This window comes from Salminus brasiliensis, chromosome 17 (genome assembly GCF_030463535.1).
Source record: "Salminus brasiliensis chromosome 17, fSalBra1.hap2, whole genome shotgun sequence".
NCBI classification, from domain to species: Eukaryota; Metazoa; Chordata; class Actinopteri; order Characiformes; family Bryconidae; genus Salminus; species Salminus brasiliensis.
In genome coordinates this window covers 18,804,671-18,826,307 of record NC_132894.1, presented here as the reverse complement: position 1 = coordinate 18,826,307, position 21,637 = coordinate 18,804,671, and positions in this window count along the sequence as shown.

Below are 21,637 nucleotides of genomic sequence, written 5' to 3'. Positions count from 1 at the left end.
GTTCATCTCAATACTTTAATCTGTTATATATCCTTTTTTGGCAAGGACAGAGGTCAAACGTTTTCTGTAAGTCTTCACAAGGTTGGCACACACCGTTGCTGGTATGTTGGCCCATTCCTCCATGCAGATCTCCTCTAGAGCAGTGATGTTTTGGGGCTGTCGGCGGGCAACACAGACTTTCAACTCCCTCCAAAGGTTTTCTATGGGGTTGAGATCTGGAGACTGGCTAGGCCACTCCAGGACCTTGAAATGCTTCTTACGAAGCCACTCCTTTGTTGCCCTGGCAGTGTGCTTGGGATCTTTGTCATGCTGAAAGACCCAGCCACGTTTCATCTTCAATGCCCTTGCTGATGGAAGGAGGTTTGCACTCAAAATTTCACAATACATGTCCCCATTCATTCTTTCATGTACACGGACCAGTCGTCCTAGTCCCTTTGCCAAGAAACACTCCCAAAGCATGATGTTGCCACCCCCATGCTTCACAGTTGGTATGGTGTTCTTTGGATGCAACTCAGCATTCACTCTCCTCCAAACACAACGAGTTGTGTTTGTACCAAACAGTTCTACTTTGGTTTCATCTGACCATAAGACATTCTCCCAATACTCTTCCGGAACATCCAAATGCTCTCTAGCAAACTTCAGACGCGTCCGGATATGTACTGGCTTAAGCAGGGGAACACGTCTGGCACTGCAAGATCTGAGTCCCTGGCGGCGTAGTGTGTTACTGACGGTAGCCTTTGTAATGTTGGTCCCAGCTTTCTGCAGGTCATTCACTAGGTCCCCCCCCCCCCCCGTGTGGTTCTGGGATTTTTGCTCACCGTTCTTGTGATCATTTTGACCCCACGGGCTGAGATCTTGCGTGGAGCCCCTGATCGAGGGAGATTAGCAGTGGTCTTGTAGGTCTCCCATTTTCTGATTATTGCTCCCACAGTAGATTTCTTCACATCAAGCTGCTTTCCTTTTACAGATTCAGTCTTCCCAGCCTGGTGCAGGTCTACAATTTTGTTTCTGGTGTCCTTCAACAGCTCTTTGGTCTTCACCATAGTGGAGTTTGGAGTGTAACTGTTTGAGGTTGTGGGCAGGTGTCTTTTATACTGTTAACGAGTTCAAACAGGTGCCATTAATACAGGTAATGAGTGGAGGACAGAGAAGCCTCTTAAAGAAGTTGTTACAGGTCTGTGACAGCCAGAAATCTTACTTGTTTGTAGGTGACCAAATACTTATTTTCCACCATTATTTGCAAATAAATTCTTTAAAAATCAGACAATGTGATTTTCAGAATTTTTTTTCTCATTTTGTCTCTCATAGTTGAGGTCTACCTATGATGTCAATTACAGGCCTCTCTCATTTTTTTAAGTGGGAGAACTTGCACAATTGGTGACTGACTAAATACTTTTTTCCCCCACTGTATATATATATGCTCTCACATTTCTCTCCTTTGATTATTTATTTTTGTTTTTTCTTCAATCATATTCAGAATCACATTTATTTTTCATTTAGCCACTTCAGAAGGGGAAAGGCATCTGCGTTGTTGTCACCATCATCTGCCAGGAGCTCCATGTCCCTGGTGCGATGAAGTCGTGCCATCTGAAGGGAAAACATTCTACTAAAACAACGTACCATTATAACAGAGAGCAGAGAGGGTAGAATCATGCCTAATAAAAGAGCCACTGCCAAGATAGGCATAAGTACTGCATTGAGCCAGGATCCCCATGGCCCCAGCCAGTCAATTAGCCTATCCAGCAAACCACCTGGATTGCCTGTCTCATGTGGGAAATATAACTGGTAACATTAGCACTCATATCAGGGATCATAAAACAACATGAAGCGTTAACCACGCGACATACGCCACCTTCCTTTGCCAATATAAGGTCCAGGGCCATTCGGTTTTGTATGACTGATTTGAGTATAGCCAGCATTTCTGTATTCAAGGCATGTAATGCTCCTGATTTGTCATTTATTAGAGTCAAAAGTTGCTAAGCCAATCCGTTAATTTTGTTCAGCGCTACCGTGAACAGAAACAGAGACCACCCTACGTTGGATGCAGGGGTGGTCCATGGATCCCAAAGAGTGTAACCATCATTATGTCGTGGGATACCTGTGTTGCAGTGTTTTCTGAGCAGTTGTGTAGCGTGCTTTTGGCCTGCAAGTTCTGGGGGTGGTATAAACTGGATTTTGGCATTAGGAGGCCTATAAAACAACATCCCTTCCAGTTGCCTTTATTGGGCAATTTAGTCTCCACACACCCACATTGCAGCCCCTCCAGAGAAAGACGATGATGCATTACAGCTAAATTCGAAGTCACTATTGCTACTTTTTGTGCCATTGCTTCTAAGCATGGTGTAGTTAGTGCATTTAGAGCAACCTCTCGGCTTTTCTGATCTTCTGTATGAACAGAGGCAATGACTACCACTGTGTCTGGATACTTGGACTCGGGCAGCACGTCCAAGGCCTTCTATGGGTTCAGTAGCATTGTCAGGACACGTTTTGCTGCCCGTAAGTAACTGTGTCATTGTGCACGGTAAGCTAAGATGTTGTACATCTGCCAATGTTAATGGCAGGACTGTCCACGGAATGTGTTGACATATTATACAACTTCGGTTAGGGCTCATGTGTTTGCTGTGTACTATTGCCGACGCACACACTAAGTTATGATCACACTTAGCTAGTTATAATAGCTTAGCTATTTCTGTTGCTGTAGCATTCTCTGTGGTGTCTTCTAATTCATTTTGTAGTTCTTCAACTAAAGCTTCACTCACCCTTTGTAGTATTGATGGCTTGGCAGGTGCCTGTACCTGCACCTGCATTACTATTGTTACAGTGCTACAGTAATCTCGCCCTGTGCGGTCAATACAACACCAATACTTTCCAGACTGCACATATGACCTCCACTCCTTCTCTAGCTCCATGCCTGAAGGTATTGAGGCTATTACGAGGTGTCTCAGCTACTCTAACCTGATTATATAAATCCATGGATCCAATTACCTATTAATGTGAGCAATCGTTACATGGGTCTTGTCGGCTCTTTTTCACTATAAATCCCCCAATCAGCTAATAAGCATTTAGAAATGGTGCATAAAAGAATCCAGCTCCGTAGTCAATAGAAAGGCAGAGTGCAACCTTTATTTCTGTATAAAGTATACAAAATAGGTAAAGACTAAGGCACTACATGTAATGCGTTAGCCTGAGACAGCCAGCACTCTCCAAAAGCAGTCTAAAAAGTGGGGCTCCTCTTGGGCCTTATATACTGTCCTTATCTAGCTGTGGCTACCCCCACGCATATATTTTTTTATCATACTATTTCACGATTGGATCCGCTTATATTACTATGGGAAGCCCCTTACCCCTTAATCTTGTCACTTTTGTATTCGCTTATGTCCTGCGGTCTTACAACTTTGTTTTTTAAAAAGAGTGCTAACACCTGCAAGGCCATTTGTGCTGACGATCGCACTACTGCAGAATTTTGGGTATTTTCCACTCAGTTTACCTCTGATTCACCCCAAGTGGGCTCTGCCAAGCCCCCCAAGGGCATTTACACTAATCTTGAGTACAGAAATGCTGACTGGCTCAGACATGGTCATTATAGCAGAATACACATACAATCATGTTTATGAGTACATAATGTGTTCTTACACACAAATAATCCATCAGTCTCTGCACAGATATTTGTTATATCCTGCATAACAGTACACTGATGCTTGTGCTTTTATTGCCCTGCAGGTGAAGAAGTGATTGGTCTGGTCACAGGGTTGACCAGTATCTCATCATTAGGTGCTGTCAGCCAATAGTGGTGCCAGTGCTGGGTGTATAAAACCCTATACTTCCACCTAGGGAGGTGACTATGAGCAGTAGACACCACTTCATAGCTTCTCTTCCCCTCAGTGGGTTTCTTCACAGCCTGTGCTCAGAGTGCGGGATATACCCTTTCAGCACTCGTCCCACAGTTCCGACCCTTACTGATTTTCGGAGGAATCAGGGAGTGGTGGTGCTCTTTTACAGTGTGAGTGATGTACCCACGTTGCTCTCCCTTCTATCATCTTCGCTTTAGCAGTGGTCCCGTCACCGGTTCTGGAAGTGCCGCCTTCACCTGTTTAGACAGACTGGAGAGAGAATTGTGTAATGCTACACAGTATCTTATCATATTATGATCCATTGTTGCTCCGTCCAATGCTGTCATCTCAGGGCTTGTACCTACATGGGGAGGTCTGCCAAACACAATCTCAAATGCACTCCCACCCACCTTAGGTCTTCCACACGTCCTCATTTGCCACAATACCAGCAGGAGGACTTTTGTCTAACTTAATCCTGTGTGCTGGCTGGCTTTGGCTAGTTCTGATTTCAGTTTTCCATTTGGGAGGCAGGGTCGTCTTAGTGCATCCTGCCGTACATCGTCTTGTTTTACGCAGCCACCTGCTGCCCAGGTTTTCTTCTTCTGGGCTGTTGCTGAGGTTTGTATGTCTTTGACATTTATTGTCAGGTTTCATATATGCATAGTTTGCAGTGAGCCCTGCACTAGCGACTTGCTTGCTGACAGTTTTGCTGCCGCATCCGCTCTTTCATTGCCTCTGTTCACTTTGGGTAAAAGTATTGTTTGCAACAGTGAGCTGCTGAGCTTGTGCTTGTGCTTCCATATGGCCCCGTACTCATGGAGCAACCCCCTATCTACTATCGGTCCAAATGACCACTGTTTTGTCTTTCCCTTTTTCACATGCCTTAATCAGCGCCACCAGCTCGACAGCTTGTGCTGAATATGAGGGCGGGAGCAACCCGCTGGCCACTGTCTTAGTATCCATAACCACTGCTCACCCAACTGCCCACCCACCCCATACTCCTCTCTGGAGGCCGACCCTGGGGTTAGCTGCAAAGGTCTCAAACTGTCCTTGTTTGTAGGGGACTCACATCCATGACACAATCTGGTAAATGTGTATGGTTTCCTATTAAACGAGAATGCAAACCTGAACTGAACTGAATCTTGTTTTCTACAGTTTATGCTTCACAATACATTATATTAACCATATAATTTATTTTTCTGATTCTGAGAGTGTATTATTAAAAATAAGGCAACAGTTTACAAATAATTTGACATGTAAGGTTGATCTCTTTTAGTTTTATCTCAAACCTGTTTAGATCTATAAGTTTTTTTGGGTCCAATTGGGCATTGAACACTGTGTTGTCTTTACATAGCAGCTCCATTTTACCACTGTTCTTATTGGAATCTACCTTACTGAGATTAACCATGCTGTGTCTCATAACTTTTCAGACAATATTTTACTTGTGTTATTGTTGATAACTAATTGATATTCATTTATATATTGCTACATTGCATATATATCTTCTTATATATATCTTTATTAGAATCAAAAGCCCAGTTAATATTAAGTCATTCATATTTATTTGTAAAGTCTGAATATATTATTTTATAATACAGTATTTTAGATCTAGCTCTTCCTCTTTTTTTCTATTTCCAATTGCTAATATTTCCTACCCACTCCGCTTGTCTATATAATCCATTTGCTATAATTTCACAAACTACTATTTTGGGTTTCAGACCAAAGTCTATTGCCCCTAAACCACCCTGTTCTTTACTTTTAAAAACTAGTTCTCTCTTTGTCACCTCCCGTGTGGTACCCCAAATTAAATTGCAACAAATTCTGTTACATTTTTTACTCCAAACATCTGTAGGTGGAAATATACAAAACAATAATAGAATTGTATACAATATATAGATTTGAATAATTCCAATTTTTGCCTTATAACTCAAATTATGATTAATAAATTGACTAATTTCTTCTCAAATTTCTAATTCCTTTTCTTTCCAGTTTCCATTAACACAACCAGTATTCTCTAATTTTATTCCTAAAATCTTTTATTTGATTCTTTTCAGGTATATTAACTGGGAATTTATATATAGTTTCACCAATTCACAAGCACTCTGATTTAGACATGTTGAACATGGCGCCTGACGCTTGCTCATACTGTCTAAAAAGTTGATAAATAATTTCAAATTCTTTCCTTGTTTTAATGATAACTGTGATGTCATCTGCATACGCAGAGATAATGAACTTTTTCCCATTAACTTTAACACCATTTAGCGTGTCACCCTTTTTAATTTTTTGAATTAAGGGGCTTATAGTTAAAACATATAAGGCGGCACTAAGTGAGCAGCCTTGTTTAACTCCTCTCATCAGTTAATTTCGATTTCCTATACAAACATTTAATCATGTCAATAAAACTCCCTGGAAAACCATATGTTTTAAGTGAACACAAATTTTCCCACATATATCAACCTTTTACAGCACATGTCTGTTCTTTTACAATAATTAAATCTAGCACATCTTCTAATCTATTTATATTAATCTTAGCAAGGTCAGATGCCTGTAATTATCAATGTTTGATTTATCACCTTTTTTGTGTGTAAGTGTTAATACTCCTTCGTAGAAGGAATCATGCAGACACCCTGTCTGAATCTCTTCATCATATACCCGTGTTAATATTGGAGACATTTCTTTATAAAGTTCAAATAAAACGCCATCTGGACCTGGTGCTTTTTTTAGGTTTAATTGTTTTATCACACAACTTCAGTCACTTAAATTTCATCTTCCAAGGGATCAAAAGTTTCAATGTTTGGCTGGTGAATGTCTAAAACGTTTTTTTGTCAAATCATCAATAGTTCTTTATACATTTCTTCACATAAATGTTTTCTTTATTTCATCAGTTTATCATTTCAGTTCCTAATTTAATAGAATGTATTTGTGATTTGCTTTTTCTTTGAATATATAGACATTATTTTATCTGGGTTAAAATCTTCAAGTGAACTTAATCCTGCTAAAACTTTTTTTTAGATTTTTTAGATTTTCACAATTAATTTCATCTATCTTATCCTGTCTATCAGATAATAGCTTTTCTTCATACTCAGATCTATCTTTCTTATGTTTTAGAGTAATATATTTCTTTATTAAGGAGCTATACTTTTCTTTTTTTTTCTTTATTAATTAGTCTGCTTTGAAACTTTGAAAATGGTCTTATTCTGTTAAAAAAATTCCCAATATTCTTGTTCAGGTAGTTCATTTAAAATTTAATTGATTTAATTCTATGAAATTCTTCTTTTAAATCTGAGTTTATTTTTGAATAGTTTAATATATTTCTATTCATTTTCCAATAATTCCTATTTCTTTCTCCTTTATTAAACTTAATAGTAGTCAATACTGTTAGGTGATCTGATTCAACTAAAAGTTTAGTCATGTAGGATAAGACAGTAAACTTCTCAGAAGTATATATTCTATCAATATGGGATTTAAAAACTCTATCAAATTTTGTAAATCCAATTTTTTGAGGAAAAAGAACTTTGTACATATCATTTACTTTATTATCTTTCATAATTTGTTTTAAAATACGCCCTTCTCTTAAAATTGTTTTTAGATTAGTTGAAGAACTATCTATATCATCTGTGATAGTATTAAAATCACCACAGATATACATTGATTACTCTAATTTTGTTTCCATACATAAAAAATCTATATCCATCAAATCTACATACATCAACCTACTTTTATAATTTGAATATCATTCTTAAAAAATATCGTTATCTTCACCTAATGAAAAAATTGATTTATTATTACCCCATATCTCCATAACATCGCATTTAGCATTATAATTAATTAATCTTGTTTCTTGTGAACATAGAATATCTCATTTTTCTCGCATTAAAACATTAATTATTTTTTTCTATTCCTACTAGATAATTCCACAAACATTACAACTAGCTACTGCTAGGTTGCAAGAAGACATGGAAAATTATTAAAATATTTTTATATCCAGTAGTTCAGATCCACACTGTCATCGGTTCTGATTCTCCTCGACCTCTCCGCAGCTTTTGGAAATAAAGTTTGTGAGTGATAAATGTATTGTTGGACAATTTAAGATGTCTGTTCAGTGAAATAAAATTGAACATTTTTGTTGATGATGCCTGGTATGAAAGTATAACTTGTTCAAAGGAGATATAACCTGAGTATTGATAGCTAATGTTTTTGTGCTGTTAAAAGGGCCTGGTGGGTCCATAAGATATTAAATTACTTGTCTGTTTCTTTCTCATCCAACTTGGGTGTGTGAGAGTTGAGGAGAAAGGAGGGGCTGCAGAGAAGGCAGCTGTCCAGTGCATCACACAGATTGAGGCTGACTGCAGCGGGGGCTGCTGCTGACTTCACTTTTGATCAGGCCAGTATGGTTTCACCATCTACCTGCATTCTATATATAGTCAGTATTGTTGACACACATTTAGTTTGCTTTCATTTAAAGGCTATTAAAGACATATTTTTGAAGTCATTAGTGTAGTCTAAATGCTGTAGTTATATAAGAGAGAGGCTTGGCAACAGACTGAACAGTTAATGTGTTGGAAAGTAATGACCTGGTGGAAACTCTGTTGAGAGTTGTATATGCAAGTTTTAATGGTCTATTCCGATTTGAGCTGTGTGATTCATTATTGAGACTGTTTGAGGATTTGAAGTCAAAAGGATTTGGTCAATATAGGTAAATGAAGTGTTGTGCATTGCTATCACCTCAGTAAGTATTTCGATTCCTCTGAAGTTGACAAATTCTTTTAATTTTTACTGGTTATGGTAAAATAGTGACTCGAAGAAAGAAAAAAACAGGGAAATAATCTAAATAGCTTTAAGTAGTTTTAGTTTTAGTAATTTGTTTTAATTTACTGTAAGGGAATAAAAGAGAGTCATTGTAATGTCAAAAGAGGAAACTAAAAGTTGAAAAGTAATTATTCCTGTCGATGTAGTTCAGAAGAATAACCCTTTAGTTACAGGCATTGCAAAAATATCAGAGATATGGCATAAACGCTGGCCTGACATTGATCGACTATAGCCAATAGAGGGGACCCTTAACCCAGATGTAAATAAAACAATGCAGGTACTTATAGGAGGATGTTTTTGTCTACAGAAATGAGAAAAACATAAAGAAAAGAGACGAACAGAACATGGCATTTTCCAGTTGTTTGAAAATGAGGGACAGAAACTAATAAAAGCTGCAAAGGATAAGAAGAGATTAGAGAAGGGGAATGTAGAAGGAATTTAACAGAAATGGATAAATGAATGGCAGAAATTAATGTACCTTTCTCACACACTCTGTAAAGAGACCCCCACCTTATGACACATTTGGTATTAGAGCCCAAATGAAAACTTTGACCTACCAATGGTTTCTTTAATCTGAGAAGGTCAGTGTTGGACAAATGTGTTTCCTGGAGAAATGCTATGTCTGCTTTTAGCCCTTTAAGATGGTTACAAATTCTTGCTCACTTTACTGGACCATTTAGTCCCCTTACATCCCATGACACAAGCTTAACAGTGAATCTCACCACACTCGCCCCGCTTTTTGGCACACCATACATAATTAAACTGAAAAGTACAAAGATGGTGTGATCATATACCATGTTATTATATATATATATATATATATATATATATATATATATATATATATATATATATATATATATATAGCAGAGAGAGAGTATAGAGATATACCTTTCAGCGCAAGTCCTACTTCGTATCCATGTTTCTTATACCAGTAAAGGTACTATAACGTATCCTAAGAGGCTAAAATGTAGCTTTAAACTATGGTACAGCTGTGTCTCCATTCCAAAAGGTACAAACATGTGCTTTTAGAGATACAGTTGTGCTCAAAAGTTTACATACCCCAGCACAATTTTTGCTTTTTTTCAGAGAATATGAATGTTAACACAAACTTTTCTTCCACTCATGATTAGTGTTTGGGTGAAGCCATTTATTGTCAAATGACTGTTTTCTCTTTTTAAATCATAATGACAACCAAAAACATCCAAATGACCCTGATCAAAAGTTTACATACCCCAGTTCTTAATACTGTGTATTGCCCCCTCTAACATCAGTGACTGCTTGAAGTCTTTTGTGGTAGTTGTGGCTCTTTATTTTCTCAGATGGTAAAGCTGCCCATTCTTCCTCCAGTTTCTGTAAATTAATATTTTTTGTATCCCTTTCCTGTTTTCTACAGTTCAACTACCTTTGCCTGTAGATCCGTTGACAATTCTTTTGCGTTCCCCATGATGGATGAAAGATGCAAGAGTCTGTCTGGAGCCCAGAAACTCACTCAGCTTTTATGCACAAACACTGATTACAAGCAAACCGGTCACAGGTGAGGATGTTACCTTTAGTAGTCATTCAAACCCATTTGTGTCAACTTCTGCATGTTATCAGGCCAAAATCACCAGGGTATGTGAACTCTTGATCAGGGTCATTTGGATGTTTTTGTCATCATTATGATTTAAAAAGAGAAAACAGTCGTTTGACAATAAATGGCTTCACCCAGGCCAATAAAATAAAGACCAAGAAAGCAAAAATTTTGCCAGGGTATGTAAATCCATGTTAACAGAAGGCTTATGGAGGTGAGATTAAATGGTTAAAAATAGATTCCATGTCATTAAAATGTGGCATTAACAACAAACAAAAGAATAAAATAAAACAAAAGGGTTTTATTATACCAGCTAAAATCATATTTCATCCTAACATGGGAAACTGTATGGCATACTCAAAGAATCCACATCACAAGGTTATACTTTTACTCCTGAGAAGATCAGCCTTATTAAAAAAACAATGGAATTACTTCAGTATGCAGACCACCCATTACACAAACACCATCAAGGGAATAGTTAACATAATTTACTGTAATATTAGATACACACTGAAGCACCTTTTCTCAATACTGTACACCTGTACAAACTGTAGAGCATCATTGAATTTAAGAGTCTTCTGTAGGTCTGCTGGTGGAGATGAAAATGGTGTGCTTGCACTTTTGCTGAGCATCTAGGAGTCCTTTAGAGGAAATCTCCCAGCACTGTTTCAGCTAAAGCGGTGACAAATGTTCACCATCAAAGGATGAGTCCAGTGACTCTGTTCATCTAACAAAATCAGATGTATCCTATGTGTAAACATTTAGGCACTCCTGGGGGGAGTTTCACACAGCAGGATTTCTCCGTTTAGTAAGGTGGTTCCGTTCCTAAACAGCATCTGCTATATGTATAAATATATAATAACTTTATAATATATATATATATATATATATATATAAACAAAATCTAACAAACAAACACAGAAATGAATGTATTGAATTGCTAGTTCTTTGTCAGTAAAATAAGAAACAATTGTGCAGGACCTTGGCACCGCATTCATGTTACAATTACAAAGTATTTATAGGAGACAGTCCCACCCGAGCTGCCCCACCCTTCTCGCTTTGTGGACGTGACGTCATTACCCCTCCTCGTTGCTCTTGGTTGTCCTTCATTACAGACACAAGCCTTCAAGCGTGCAGTTTGATTTCATTGATTTGATTTTGAGTTCAAATCTAAAATACGAAATATAACCGTGACAAAGAAACTCGGGCAAAGCAAAGACGCTCACCTGAGGCTGGAGAGAATCCGGGAGCTAGGCTAGCATTCAAGTTTGATTGCTTTATAACGTGCATTCACTGTATTAGTTGATATTTTCATATCAAATTGCTTACATTGCAGGTTTCGATCAGTGGTGATAAGGGTTGCAAAATTCCAGGAATTTTCTAAGTTGGGAAATTTACCATTTTGGTAAATAATATCCTAAAGCATAATCTTGGATAAAATAATTAGATATGATACCAAAACAGTTGAATAGCAAAGCTGCTCCTCAACGCCAGGCACATGGCACATTACACACTGACGGGCTACTGAGACCCCCCCCCCCTCTGCATTCACTGCTCACTCCTCCATCACATGTACAGCATATGTTCAGATGATTTCTAGAAACCTGACACTCGCCAGGACTGAAAGCACACATTTGGACCAAAGGACTACATAAAGTCAGGTAGGTTTTGACGAGTTTCATATTTTTATTGATAGTCATAGCACTGAAACATTTAAAGCAACTATTAAATGAAGGTGTAATCTCACAGTCGCTCGCTATCTGGTAAATCAGAGAAGCCTAATGAGCAATTTCATTTCAGACTAGTTTACCAAGGCTAGTATAGGCTAGCTACATATATCTTTTACCTTAACAGGTTTCAGCAACGAAGAATGAATACTTTATTAATTAATGAATGTTTTGAAGACCATTAGAACTTCTTTTTTTAGTTTGGACATTCTGCAAAAAAAACAAACAAAAAAACAACAACTTGTGGAACACTCATACTATTTGACCTGTTCCTCAGTCCCACTGCCCATCTGGTAAACCAGAAGCTATATACCACTTGCCTCAGAGGTAATGTTGCATTACCATGTTCATACTGAAGAATAACCTTTACATTTAAACAGTAAAATTATTCATATTATGCTATTGTTTACTGTCTCCTACTAGGTTCAATGGAAGGAACTGAAATCACTGTGTCTCCAATAGCCTTAAATCAGTTCAGCACCCTTGCGCCAGCGCGTTGTAAGCCTTGCGGAGATGACAGCCTTCAAAGGCATTTTGAGGACCTGCAGAGGCACAGTGGGCTACCTCCACCAGTCAACTGGACCATGGCTGTGGAAACTTACATCACATCGAAAGTCTGTCTGGGCTTTTTAATGTACAGAGTCGAACAGTAACTTTGTTCACTTCTTAAAATACAAATTTAATTTTAGATATTGAGGATTAAAATACTTAAAAAATGTCACATTGCAATTTTCACCAACATAAAATCACTATTGTACAAATGTTAAAAAAAAAAAATACAACCAGGTATATAAAACTATTATCTGCAAAGGGCCAGTATGGCTGCAGGTATTCTTTCCAAATAAGAAGAGCACACCTGATTCCACTCGCTTAATCAATCTCGGTCAATCTTTGTTGCAACAAAAGCCTGCAGCCACACTGGCCCTTTGCAGATACTTTGGACACCTCTGTTATACACAGTCCTATCAGAATATTAGGACCACCTACCTAGTAGTAGCAATAAGCACCCATTTTATTAACCCCATATAGGAGCGATTGGTAGTTCCTTAATTAGACTGCAGTCCATCTGTTTTTGTGCATAGTCTTAACCCCCTTTCACCAGAGTATGGTTAACAGAGTATGCACAGAAACAGATGGACTGCAGTTTATTTACAGAACTACCAATTGCTCCTATATGGCAAAAGGAGCTGATAAACTGGGTGGTTATTGCTACTATTAGGCAGGTGGTCATAATATTCTGATAGGACTGTGTATAAAATGAAAATGCACACATCCGAGTGCTGAATTTAACCCAAAAATACAGGTCATACATCACAAAAAAAGTCTACACTCACTTAGGCTACAGCTAACATGGTAACATGTCCTAACAGAGCTTGGTTTTAGGGAAGGCCAAACCCAGGTGAATTCTGTATTCTATAGTAGCTTGAAATTCTTTGTAGGTCTGCAAGATTGGGATTTTACTTGCCAAAGGAAAGCGCGGGCTCCACTCAAATGTTAGCTGTGGCTTTATTGCTGCGGGGGGGGGGTTAATTTAGCCTGGTTCCTAATATCAGCACATCCTGAAGAGAAGGCCCAGTGCTTCTTTCTAAAAAAAAAAAAAAAAAAAACTACACAGTTTGAATCATTTGTATTTTTCTACATTTTCCATTAAGAAACTCCACACATATATAGAACTATAATCCCTACTACATTTGTGAAAGTGTTTACATCATATATAGACAGTATCTTTGAATTCTCTTTTTAAGATGGGTGTCATGCCGAGTGTGGGTCCTCACTGGTAGTAAATGAGGCACATCTGATACGTTTTAGTATCAATAGATAGCCTATTCACTGTTAATTCAAGTAAAGACCAAAAACCTACCATACATAGTCCTTCAAAGACTCGAATTAAGGGCCCCTGACACAGTCTGTTACAAATGAGAACCTGTTCATTTTTACAATCTACACTAAATACCTTCTACATATAACAGCTAATCTCTCCAGTATCCAAATACTCTTGTCTCCTCGTGTTGCTTGGTGCTTCCAGGAGTGCTAAGTTTCATTTTAAATATGTCTTCTACATCATCTGCTGTCAGATGTGTATAGAAAGCATCAAGAACAGCATTCAGAAGGTCAGGTCTCTCCTGGGCTGAGATCCCCAAGATGCTGCTTAATTTCATGTGAGGGCTACAGCAGCTGTGTGCAGGAGGCCGCCAGCTTCCAGCCTGAGTGTTGAGTGCAGACCTTGCCCCAGAGAAGACTGCTGAGCCACTTGCTCACCATACAGCCTTCCATGGAGATAAGCACAAGTGTTCTGCAGCTCAGCCCTCCAGCCTGCTACATTAGCAGCAATGAGGAACCTCCAGCCGCTACTGTTCTCTGGAGACCCTGGTGCCCTCTGTACTGCATTCTTTAACTTTCTTTACTTTTTGTGTTTTCTATGACTTAGCTTTACTTTAGTGTGTGTATATATATATATATATATATATATATATATATATATATATATATATATATATATATATATAGTGTTATGGAAAATTATATTATAACCATTATAATTTTATGTTGATTCATAATAGACTCATTTAAAATCCACTCATTCATTGTAATCATGCTTAGCCTTGTGATAGTGTGTGCTAACTATAATCATGTGTTGGCCTTGCAACACATGTTAAATCGCTCTTCTCTTTCCATGAAACACTATTGTTTTTCCTAGCATAGATTACAGCTGCATTGGGAGTGCACCTGACGTACTTACAGCCTATCTTAACCTGCTAGTAACCTCTCGACCCGGACAATGTGTCCTCTCAGGCGCCAGCACTCCTGAACAATGTATCTCTTCAGACGTTGGTGTGGCACGCACACCCTCTCCTCCTCCCTTTTCTCAACTCCCTAATCTATACTATAAATATGTATCGTGGTCACGAGCTGCGTGCAGACTCAATAAAACTTTGCTACTCAATGCACATTCTTGTCTGCCTTATCGATTCTTGACAGAATTCCACGACAAACTTGGCGCCACGAACAGGATGAGCACGGCCTTGCAGCGGAGGTAGAGCAGCTGTGCGCACACCGGGGACGCCCTCCGGAGAAACGAACCGGACCCAAACGAGGAAGACCCACAGAACAAGGGCAAGTACCGTGGGGGTGAGCGCGACTGATCATCCCTCCGCCTGCAAGGCCTGCCTCATCCAAACGAACCAGTGGTGACCTGTCAGAACCTGAATTGGATCATTCAGTGAGTATAACAATATACTCCAAAATCCCTGGAGTTTTTGCCTTGGTCCTCCACCACCTTAGTGTATATTTCACGACGTACTGTGAAATAGGCGCAGTAGACTGCTGCGGTTTTGTCCTCTATTAGTAGACGGACGTTAGTCCTCTATTATTAGACGGATGTTGATCCTCTATCATTAGACGGATGTTTGTCCTCTATTGTTAGACGGATGTTAGTCCTCTATCATTAGACGGATGTTAGTCCTCTGGTAGTAGACGGACGGGTTTTTTAGTCCGCTATTATTAGACGGATGGGTTTTAAGTCCTCTATCTTTAGACGTATCGATAGTGATTAGTGACCCGGGTCCAGGTGGTGGGGACGTAGTGAGAAATTGAGGCAAAAAACTCACAGTAAAACTTTTTGGGACTAAATTGCAGAAGGTACAGTGCATTGAGAGAGCAAAATGGGATCCCATCATAGTAAGTTTTTTTATTTTTTTAATTTAATTTATATATATACAATATATAATATAATAAAAAGAAGCAGCATTTTTTCAAATGCAAAAACATTATGGGGAGTATGTGCCCTTCTGGATTAAATATTTTGGTTTTCCTCATAATGATAATTAAATATCAGAAGAAATATTTGCAGAAACTCAAAACTAGACTGGGCAATAAGCCAAATACAACAGATAAAAAAGCTTTAGATTATTGGTCAAATCACAGTGTGGGAATGCTGAGCATGCTGAATTTCTGGCTGTGAGAAGCAGAGAAGCGTCAAGGCCAGATACAAGCTAGGGAGGGAAAAGGGGGAACTAACGGTGTCTCTCAGTGTGTGTCTCTCACAGCCGATCCCGACCTCGATGCCGCACCTCCAGTGCCCCGCCAGCAGCCAGCAGCTCAACCAACGGCCCGACCAGCAGATCCACCAGCGGCTGGAATGCAAGCATCGACACCCGCAGCAGAACCCCCTCCATACCCAGCTGAAGACGCACCGCATCAGCCGCCACTACAAGCCCAATTGCGAGACCAACTACAGGACTTTGAGGGGGCGCTAGATAGGACCACACAGGAACTGGCATCCAAACCAGTTGGAAACACTTCAGAGGGACCGTATGCTCCACTGACCCGTGAACAGGACCAAGGCCTGACTGAGGAAGAACGAGGGCGAGTGGAACAGGCCTCAGGAAACATCCCAGTGAGTGGCCATACCCGCTTCCAGCAGCAGAAGACGGGCCTACCACCCCCCAGCAGCGATCCACCACCAGGACCGGTATTTGCAATGCCAGCGATTCCACAGGGCGAATACTGGCCTCCCCCACCTCCACCCACACCAGCTGGACAGTTCCCTATGATTGAGGTGGCTGGAGCAGAAGGAGTGATTATGGTACACAGACACTGGACTGAAGCTGATATTTGCAGAGGCAGCTTCCAGTCTCCCCCACCCAGCTACAGTGGGGGGAGAACATTTCAGCCAAGAGTTACAGAACTCTTTGAGATCCTGCCGACCCACAGCTATGGAGCTAAGACGACTGCTGTTGCGCAAGCTTGGATACCTGTACAACACCAGCTGACACTGGAAGGAGCGGGCAGCAACTGACGTGCGGCGGAGGGGCGGGACGGCGAGGACACAGACGGAGATGCACCAAACAGGGAAGTAAAAAGTCCATACTATTCGTTAGCTCAGCAACTTAGCAAAAACCCCACAGCCTTGTCACAAATTGAAATTGTAATAAATGGGAAGAAATTGAAGTTTTTGGTAGATAGTGGGGCAGCCCACTCAGTAATACAAAAAGAACAGATTGTGTGTCCACTTCAACCTGACATAACTGTAACTATTATAGGTGTAGGGGATAATACGGTAACAGAAAGGGTGTCCACTCCCCTCCAATGCAAAGTAGAAACTTATGAGTTTGAACATTGTTTCATTGTTTCACCTGTCTGCCCAGCCAACCTCATGGCACAAGATTTGATGTGCAAATTAAATTGCACACTCCAGAGCACCCCAAAGGGGCTCTCTTCTTTCGGGGAACCTCAGATGGTTCAGTATGACCCAGGTACACCGGGGTATGCCTATGAGTGGCAGTGTTTGAGCAGCACAGGAGAAACAATGAAACATTTCCTCAGAGAGGTGAAAAGCACAGTCTCAACCCATTTGCTTTGGAAAAAGCCAGATGATTTATATTGTATGGCCCATGTTTCTGATGGACCTGATTTTGACTATGAAACTGAGTTTTCTAGAGTAGACAGAGAAATGCTGAAGTGTGCACTCGTGTGGAGTGATCGGTGGGCTGCTGCCCTGGTTCAGTTGTGTGAAGTACAGAGTGAGTTGTTTGATGTGTCGAATTCGACTCCTCACATTGCGTTGGGGAGGTCTGAGGACACAATGCAGTGGGAGGAGGTGGGGCCATGGGCTGCATGGCTCAGTCGACTGTCGGACTGGCAACCCACCGAAAACCCTAGTTTTCTTTAGCCCCACTGCTAATGCGTGGAAACCAAAGCATGCTTACGAGCTGCTGGTGAACCGAACGGTGGAGCTGCTCACACAGAATGAGCTCTTCACCGGTGTTGCGCTCACCCCAACTGAGGAGGAGGAGCTGTCATCTGTGCCTCCCACACTCTGGGCGTGTGGGAAACATAATGTGGGATTGGTTAAGAACTGTGAACCAGTCCGTATTGTGCCAAAGTCAGATTACAGGCCCAAACAACATCAGATATCCTTTAAAAAAAGGAGAAACCAGGCAGAGATGAGTGGAGATTTGTGCAGGATTTACAAGCTGTAAATGCAGCTGTACATCCACGAGCGCCGGAAGTACCCAACCCACACACCATACTCTCTCAGATACCAAGCGATCATGGGTGGTCTTCAGTAGTTGACCTGGCAAATGTTTTTTTCAGCATACCTGTCCACCCAGACAGCCAATTCTGGTTTGCATTTTCTTTCGAAGGTCAGACGTATACCTTTACAAGGCTTTGTCAAGGGTACTGTGAATCACCCACCATTTACAACTCCTTGATCCTACCTGAGCAGGTGACTAGTTCAGTACGTGCATGACCTGCTCATTAGCACCCCCCACGCGGAAATTGTGTCAAGCAGGCACCCTGGCACTCCTCATCCATTTAGCCAATGAGGGGCACAAGGCCAGCAAAACAAATTGCAATATTGTAAACAGGAAGTTACATTCCTGGGTCACATACTTTCCCGAGGCACTCAGGCCTTGTCAGCTGATCACACACAGGCCATAGTCTCTCTCCCCAAACCCAAGACAAAGAAGCAGCTGCTCTCCTTCTTGGGAATGTGTTCATACCGCAGAACATTTATCCTTTCTTATGCAGAAAAAGAGGGCCCTCTGAGAGATATTATTCCCAATAAGGGAAGCAGCAGCTCAGTCTTAAAGTGGACTCCAGAAGCAGAGCAAGCTTTTAATGAGTTAAAAAAGGCCTTACAAACAATGCCTGCTCTGGGAATCCCTGATCCAACAAAACTCAAATGGTAGATGCTAAGGACAAGTACATGACATCTGTGCTGACTCAAACACATGGTGATAAACAACGCCCAGTGGCGTATTTCTCAGGCAAGCTAGACACTGTAGCACAGGGTTTACCAATGTGTCTCAGAGCAGTAGCTGCAGCAGAAAAGGCAATTACAGCATCCAGGGACATTGTTGCTTATGCTCCACTGACAGTGATGGTCCCACACGCGGTTCACCGCATCCTGCAGGACCAGAAGGTGTCCCACCTATCTGCACAAAGGTGGTTGAGGTATCACACCACACTCTTAGACATGCCAAACATCACTGTAAAGCGATGCTCCACTCTCAACCCAGCCACCCTCCTCCAAACAGCTGAGGACGGGGAACCTCATGACTGCCAGGCAGTCCTACAACATACATGTAGTCCCCGCATTGACCTCAAAGAGGAACCATTACAGAATGCGGAAATGGAGCTTTTTGTGGATGGCTCTGCTCGCAGAGACAACACAGGTACTAACAGAGTAGCATATGCTGTGGTCTCAGAGACAGAAGTGCTCAAAACACAGCCACTGCCCCCATCATACTCTGCTCAAGCTGCAGAACTTGTAGCTCTGACTGAAGCATGCAAATTAGCTGAAGGCAAAAGAGTAAACATTTTTTGCGACAGCAGGTACTCTTGGGGCATTCTGCATGACTTCGGGAATATTTGGAAGCTCAGGAACTTCCTAACCAGCTTAGGGAGCAAAATCAAACACCATGCACTAGTCAAGGATCTTTTGGAAGCTGTTATGCTACCAGCTGAGGTTGCAGTAATGAAATGTGCTGCTCATACAGCTGCCCAAGATCCTGTCAGCAAAGGTAACGCATTTGCAGATGCAGTTGCCAAACACACAGCCACTACAAGCTTCACAGCTACCTCACACTACACAGCCTGCAAGCATCACTGAAATTCAGTCCATGGCTACTGCAACAGAAATTAAGCAATGGAGAAAAGCCGAATGCAGCAAACTAAATTCTGTTTGTGCACACACACAAACAAATCGCCCCTGCTTGCCTAGAGCATACATGAGGTGCCTAGTTGAAATTGTACATGGGCGTAGCTACATGTCCAAAGGGGGAATAGCTGATAGCATTGCACCAGGCATCACTACACTCACCCAAAATTTTTGTTCAAAATGTTTAGTGTGTGCACAAAACACAACTCGTGGCCAGGGACTCACAAGAGCCCCACCTGCTGGTCACCCCCCAGCAACTGGACCATTTCAGCACTGGCAAATTTATTTTGTAGAACTTACTCCGGCTAAAGGGGAAAAATACTTGCTGGTTTTGTGCATGTTCACTATGTGGTCTGAGGCTTTTCCAACAGAAAAAACAGGATGGAGCAGCAGTCACAAAGGCGTTCCTGAGAGAAATCATCCCAAGATGGGGGCTGCCAAGCCGAGTTTCATATGACAACAGGACCCCATTCGTGCACACAGGTGAAAGCAGTGCTGCCGAGCCCAGCAGAGAGTCCGCTGCACGACTTCCAGCCAGGAGGGTGGACGGACCGCATCACGTGCTGATGGTCACCCACACAGCTGTGAGGACTGAAGGACGAGCGACGTGGGCACATCACGCACTGCAAGAGAGCACCACCGGTGGAGGACAGCGAAACACAGCACCTATCGCATCATAAAAGTACCCAGCCATCTTTATAGCTATGCAGATTACCGGAAATATCTTTATGACCCCATTGCCCAGTCAGAGATCAAGAGTGGGGCCAACATCACTCTAATAACACTACCAGAAGATGGCAATCAGCTGGGTATAAATGTGACTGGAAGATGGAATGAAACATGAAACTCTCCCTAGTGGCAACTACCAATGCTGCATTGAACGAGCAGGGGCTGATTATTGTGCTCCTCTCTCCCTCATCGCTCTTCCCCCTGTACCAACCGATGAACAACTGCTGAAGGAAAGACTGCTAAATGCACAGGACGCAGAGGAGGAGGAAGTAGTGGCAGAGGACTTTGAGCCAGGTTTCCAGGGCCGTAGCATGACTGAACAAGAAAGGTTAGCAATTCAATGTCACCACAACACCGCCTGCATGTCTGCGGTACTACACGCCAGGTCCGCTGAACAGCCACACTGCCTGGTGTGTCAGCACATGTCAGTTCCATGGGTCGTCATGCCACTTCGCCAAACTGACCTGGTCTATCACAATATCACTCCCTCCATGTGCAATGTGATCAGCCAATCGACAGCTTGCTCACCCCCAGAGGATCACAACCCGCCGAAAATTGTGCTTCACGTCTCATCAAGCAAGGGGTAAACCTGCGCTTGCTCTTTAACTGGAACTCGTAGTGTTGGATGGTCACGATGTGACAGATACATCACTGTGACAGGTGGAGGCACCAGATGCAAGGGGAACACCACCAAATACGACTGCACAATGACTAAACCTCAGGGCACCAGAAATTTGTTATGGATCTGTGGGGATAAGGCCTATGGACAGCTCCCCAGGAACTGGACCGGCTGCTGCTATGCTGGGGCTGTTCTTCCCAGGTCCACGGTTTTCAGCCTACACAATGCCGAACAACCTCAAGCTTCTCACACAAGGATGAAGAGGTCACTTCAACAGACACACTACGGCCAGTACCGCCTGATGGAGCCATACACCACACTCACAGGTACCATCGGATGGTCGCTTTTACCCAGGATCGGAACAGCAGCGACTCTAATGAAGATCAATGGACTGGCGTACGAGCTCATGGTAACAGTGAATGACACCGCTGCGGCTGTAGGAGCTCTGAGACAAGAACAACAGGCCATACGAGCGGCCGTGGTACAGCATCGTATGGTGTTAGATTTACTCACAGCACACCAAGGGGGGGTCTGTAAAATGATAAATACTTCATGCTGTTTTTATCTTCCCGATTTCAGTACAAACATCACAGGCTACATGAGCCACATGCGTAAAGCAGTGATTCCTCCAGACACTATGCAAGGGGGATGGTGGGATTGGTTGTCAGCCCTATTAGGGCATGA